The sequence below is a fragment of the Pinus tabuliformis genome, chromosome 2_2 (genome assembly GCF_031772625.1).
Source record: "Pinus tabuliformis cultivar Carrire ecotype Pingquan chromosome 2_2, CPIR1, whole genome shotgun sequence".
Classification (NCBI taxonomy): domain Eukaryota; kingdom Viridiplantae; phylum Streptophyta; class Pinopsida; order Pinales; family Pinaceae; genus Pinus; species Pinus tabuliformis.
The window spans coordinates 1,172,119,965-1,172,126,376 of record NC_142300.1 but is presented as its reverse complement, the minus strand read 5'-3'; positions in this window follow the sequence as shown (position 1 = coordinate 1,172,126,376).

The following is a 6,412-nucleotide window of genomic DNA, read 5'->3' as shown; positions in this document are numbered from 1 at the left end:
TGAACATTGACTCCAACAGTGATTTTCCTGCTGTGCTACACAACACCTCCCTCCCTAGTGCATAGGGAAAATTTTAAGGATGGAAGTTTTTCTAAAAGTTTAGCAACCTTGGTGAATCTTACCAGACACTGATATTCAAATTTTAAAATGTTTGATGATAATTTTTAAAAAATGTTTAGATTTCTAATTATTTTATCTTAGAAAATATATAATATTAGCGATTTTTAAGCTAAAATAATTTTATACTATAAAATTTGGGCGAATTCATTTTTATAAAAATGAAAATTGGCGAATATTTTTTTGGAAAAAGCATGGAATATTAGCCCACCTATGAATATTAGCCCCTAAAGTTTTCCCTACTAGCGTAGATTCCTATATTGCCACATTTTCTGCACAGCCCGGTGGCTGCGTAGTCCTCCAACCTTGGCGGTGTAGTTTATAATCCTGCGCTTCCTTGCAATTGCTGGGAGCACTAAGACCATCCTACCACCATATAGTCATTTGGAAGGATCCCCTGTATACAACTTCCAACGGCTTCCATTCACTCATCCCGGAAAAGGTTCTCTATTCAGCTTTGCGAGCTCAACTGCACCTCTATCTGTAATTTATTTGATAATATATGGCCCTAGCTAATGCATCTAGAATTTCCTTAGAAACTTAGTGAACTTACTATCATAAAACAATACCATATCATTTACCTTGAATGTGCGAAGCTTGATGTGTCGATCGTGCCATGATTTTTCGTGTTCCTTCTGTACTTTCTCATGGAATCTAGCCAACAATCGGTCCTCTTCAAGCTCCATCAGCTACGTGAGCCGTTCCTCCAAGGCTTCGCAATTTTCCATACCTGTGAGAGCTGCAATGTGCAGACTAGGCATGATATACTCCATTGGCATCACAACTTCTACACCATAAACCAATCTAAAAGGTGTTTGTCGAGTCAACTTTTTACAAGTAGTCCTGTAAGCCCATAGTAAGGCAGGTACGCGTGCATCGCATTCATTCTGTTGCGCATTACAAATCTTCGTCAGCACATTCTATAAGATCTTATTAAAGGCCTCAACTATCACATTAGCCTAAGGATGATACGGTGTGCTCTTATGATGATAGACTTGGAACTCCTCAGTCAATATGCTGATTGTCTCATTTAGAAAGTGCATACCTCAATCACTCATCAATACCTTCGAGCAACCAAATCTGCTTAAGACATATTCAAACAAAAACTTTGCTATTGTAGCACCTATGTAATCCTTAACCGTCTGTGCCTCTGCCCATTTGGTTAGATACTCCATCATGGTGATGATGTAGTGTGCTCCTGTCTTCTTTCCTAGGGGCTGAATTGGTCCAACAAAATCAATTGCCCATTTTTCAAATGGTTGTAATGACACTTGAGAATATAGTGGCAACTCATCCCTCCGCGATGGTCTGCTAGTTATTTGACATGCATCACATTCCCTACAATATGCTTTGGAATATTTATGCAATGTAGGCCACCATAGACCTACATGTAAAATATTCTGCACAGTTGCCTTTCCATCATAATGTCCTCCCGAAGCCCCTCCATGATCTCTAGCGAGAATGCTATTCTGCTCAAAATCTGGCACATATCTTCACAATATGTTGTATGCACCCATCCTATACAGATTTCCTGCAATCACTAAGAAGTCTGCCATGCGCACTACTAGTTTGTTCTTTTGCTCACTTGTGTACCCTTCTGGCGCCACCTCTTTAGTAAAAAAGTGGATAATATCTGCAAAATGATTATTTGTTATGTTTACCACTAAGAGTTGCACATTAGGCAACCCTTCCTCCAAAGTAGTTGGTGTTATAGACATTCTTGTGCCTTACAGCATGAAGCATGAAATGTCCATAATCTAAGGGATCCAAAGTCCCTAAACATGTTGTTCCTACCCCTAGAGGAACAAGGTCAGCAAACCACAGCACTGAATAAAAGTTCTCCACCTGAAAACACTCAAAAACAAGGCAATTCTGGATCATGTCAACTGCTCCACTGAGCATCTGTGCTGAATGTCAACTGCTCCACTGTCTACCTGCGTTGAATGTCAACTGCAAAGAAGGCTACCTGCGCTGGGCGAGTTTGGACATGTGGCACAGTCATTCCTCAAGGTGTCAATGCCCAGGAAGCTTCCAAAATGACACTTGGATCAAGGAATTCGACTGGTGATGAGTAAGAGGTTCTAAATCTCCAAGTGGAAGCAAGAACCTCCAAGTGGACTCAAGAACTGAAGAATAACTAAAGTGAGAGAGGACACTAGTCAGCTTCATGCCAGCATCAAGCTGACTCATCCTTTCTCCAAAACTCCTATATATAGATCTCTCTCATGAGGTCTAAGGAGGCTGGAATCTTGTGAATGTAAAGAATTGCTGTTGGTTTGAGTTTAGAACTATTGGGTGATTTTCTTTGAAGGAGGTGAAGAGAAGATTTCTTTCTGCTGGGAAGGTGATGCTGGATTGGGCCTCTTATGGTTGTATCACTTCCTGAACCTTACTTCTTCCATTAATAAAGCATTTGAGGTTCTTCTATATGCATGTGTCTCAATGGTGTGTTGTTATACTTGTATATTTGATTTATCCTAATCCTTGAATCAATTATGAATGTATGCTTCTTTTAGTTTCCCTCTCTTGCCATTTTGCAGGATCTTGGTGTAGCTGGGCCAGTGAAAGAGCAAGGAGCTGGGGGCAAGCAGCAAGGAGAGAAGATTGGATCAACCATTAGCGAAAGACATCGGTTAGTGGATCTCTTTCTCCCCTCTTTTACATCTCATAAAGAAGTAATCTCAGATAGCTTTGCTTTGATTGTTGCTAAGGAACTATCACCCTTAGAGTGGGATAGGGTCATTCCGTATTGGATACTTTTCCCAACAACAAATTGGCGACTCCACTGGGGATCGTATCTTGTTGGTTGTTTGTGTTTTTGCTATTCATTTCCTAAACACAGGGAGTACCGAATCGAACTGCATTTGGATCTTTCAAATGCAAAGTAGAGGGCAGCTACTCTAGCTGAGTTTCTGGGCATGTTTATGATTTGAAGAGCTGATCCACAAGGACTCTGAACAGCTCTTAGTGATAGCTTTTCATCCTCCTTTTCATCCTTTAGTGTGTACTTGATTGGTAGCTTTGATTTGGCCAAAAACTGTTGATTTTTTAGCAATCTGTAACCCGGAAACCAAGAGAAACGAGAGTTTCTCTCTTCATTGCAGGCACTGTGAAGGCAGTCTGCATTTCATCGCAGGTCCCGAAGGGGCTACCTACGCTGAATGTCAAACTGACAGTGTTCTACCTGCGCTGAACCAGTGTGGCCTTGTGCAGCTGGGGTTCTCTGCTTTCTGTTGCCCTGTTTTCATCCCTGTTTTTGCAGCCTGTTATCAGTCAATGTACCTATCTGAAACCACCTTTCTTTGCCACTATTCCGCCTCGGTTGTATAAAGAAACTGTATTTGTTCTTTGTGTATTTCTTACATCATTTGTAGTTTCCCATAACGAAAGTGAACTAATCTTGCTGTGGCCTCTTAGATCTAGACCTGTGATAAGTGTCGTTCTGATCTTAAGAGCTAGTTTGTTTGCTGTTCATAGCTGATTGAGCCTTTTCTTTCGTCATATGGTTTGAATTTATGTATTTCTAGTGTTGAAACAAGTAAATATTAAGGTGTCTTTTGATTTTGGACAAAAGGCTTGTTTGCTTTCACTTGAAATTGAATTCAAAGTTATACAACAACTTTCTTTTTGTAGTACACCAACATTAAGAAAGAGAAAAGAAATACCTGCATTGTGCATGTGCATTTTGACAGCTTGCATGTTGATTTAGGAAAAAGTGCATTAGTGTGTGCTCTATGATCTGTGTGAAAAGATGATGTCTTTCTTTTCCCTCAGTGGTTAAGATTTTCAAAGTTGAAAGATTGGAAAGCTTGCTTATCATCTTAGACTGCATTTAGGAGTTGTACCATACATCTCGTGATGATCCATAAAGGCAAACTGCTAAACAAGATCAACCTAAAATAAATTGAATTTACATAACAACGCTTTGAAACATAACGCAAACACATAGAGGTCTAAGCTAGAGACGTGTTCCGGCGTCGTTAAACGTGATATCTTAACGTTGAGTGGTTGGGTGATTCCTCCACGGTGAAGCGATAAGTATCAATACGGACTTGTGCTCCCACGTACCGTCGCGTATATATTGGGAGACCCCTATAGGAACAAAGCCTTTATCCATAGGAAGCCGTGTCGGCCGCCCTACTGATCGCAATGCAGTGAACACAGCATTCACGAAGATCGACCACCCGTACCGTAAAACGTATTCTGTGGTTTTGCGAAAAGTTTGGCACACCCTCTGCCTAGAACTCCAGAGTAGTTTCTTTTGGCCTTTTTCAAACTCTACAACTGAAAAAGTCCATCCGAGCATTTGTCACTTCGGGCTCGTTAAAACATCGAAGGAGACTAGAGTCATCTTTAGCTTTTTCTCGACTCTTAAAAAGTGAAAAAGAAAGTTGTGTCTAAAGCGTCGTTATAAAATTTATTTTAAAAACGGAACATAATCACCTCCTATTCCTGCGTTGATCTGTAGGTTGAGAACATGGAACACACCAACCAAGGAATTCCCCATGATGGAAATCCTAGTCCTTTCTCCTCTTGGGGAGAAGTTGGTGCGCCCCACATGGCCACATTGTCGCTTCCAGGACTAACAATTGGCCTGCCAATATGGCTATTCTCAACCAATGTAGTTCAGAACACCATGGTTCCTGAACAGTCGAGTCAACAGTTAGATCAGTCTAGAGCTGCCCACCAACCGTCTACTTCCTATAACTCTTCCTCTAATCCTTCATCTTCGCAAGGTAGAGCCGGCAAAAGCCAAGCTCCCATGGAGAAGAAGGAGAAGAAGAAGAGAGAGAAGAAGAAGAAGGAGCCTAAGGCGACTGGGGGCAAGGAAAAGACATCTAACAAAAATCCACACACCGCACAGACCGGGCCTAAATCGCCATGTGTCATATGTACAGGAGACCACTTCCATAGAGATTGTCCCTGTATTCCCCGGATACTAACAGACTGGTCCCCTCGTTTGTACAATTCGGGAGCATCAACCTCTGATAGCCATGTTGAATGCTTACCGTCAACCAGCGAAAGTGAAGGTTCAAGACAAAGAGGGGGAGCAAGATTCCCCTGCAGACTGTGTGAAGGCGATCACGCCATCCACCGTTGTCCCTTCTTAGACGAAGCGAAGAGAGTTTTGGAAGATCGTCCGGTTTCACCGTTGAGACTTCCTCCTGGATACAAAAACCTCGTGCCAAGTCCGTCGTTGGTTGAGAATACAGCTGGCCCTCTCAAGTGGTCAGCTGAAGCGTCAGTCACTAAAAATGAACCTACTGAATCCAGACCGGATGAAAGTCCAAAGGTCGAAATGGCAGTTGACCCGGTTCTCCCTTCAAAAGTTTCATCTTCAAATGACACCGCCACTGAAGATTCATCTTCAAATGACACCCTCACTGAAGAGAATAAGGATGACACCATCGAGATTATTTTCATCAGCACAGACTCTGACGAGCATCAGGGCAATGCGCCCATTCCTTTATCGCAGGAAGGAACATTGTCAGGGTCATATCCGGCCGTGTATTCGGTCCCACCACCAAGCAACCTGGTTGTGTCCTTTGATTGGAACCAACTAGGCAGACCCCGGTTGCCAGCCAGTATACCATTCAGAATCATAGTCCAAATATACAGAATGGTAATGGCTGGCACTATCATTGACGAAGGGGCATCTGTGAGTATCCTTTCCTCTATTGCTTGGAAAGCACTGGGTTCCCCGGCGCTTTTGCCTGAGATAAGAAAGCTCTCGGGTTTCGATAAAGGAACCAGTCGACCATTAGGGATCCTCCCCAATGTGCCTGTAACATTGAAAGGGAAGACCGTTCAAATGAACGTGATGGTCGTTCAAGGACCCTTGGATTATAACCTACTCCTTGGACGAGACTATATATATTGCATGGGAGTAATAGTCTCCTCACTCTTTAGAGTAATGTGTTTTCCACACGAAGGAGGAATGGTCAAGCTCGTAGACCAACTTTCATTTCCGGGATCACGCATCGCAAATAGTCACATACCAACCCTGAATGGTCTATGCAATCAAGAAATGTCTCCACCCCCAGTCCTTCTTCCCGATGAATGTGAGTGATTCGGAAAGATGGGACTGGAACCCAGGGGGCATGCATCCTGGTCTGCTTCGGGCAGAGAAAACCTTGGGTGTAAGGTAGAATTTCCACGAGAGAATATGACTAGTCCGTACCCCGTCCGTGGTTGGAAAAGGGGTTTTTCTATAATAGGATTCTTTTGTCAAAGTTATGTGAGTGAAATAATCTGCTTTTCACCCACCTTTGTCTATTTCGGTAGGCATCGCCGA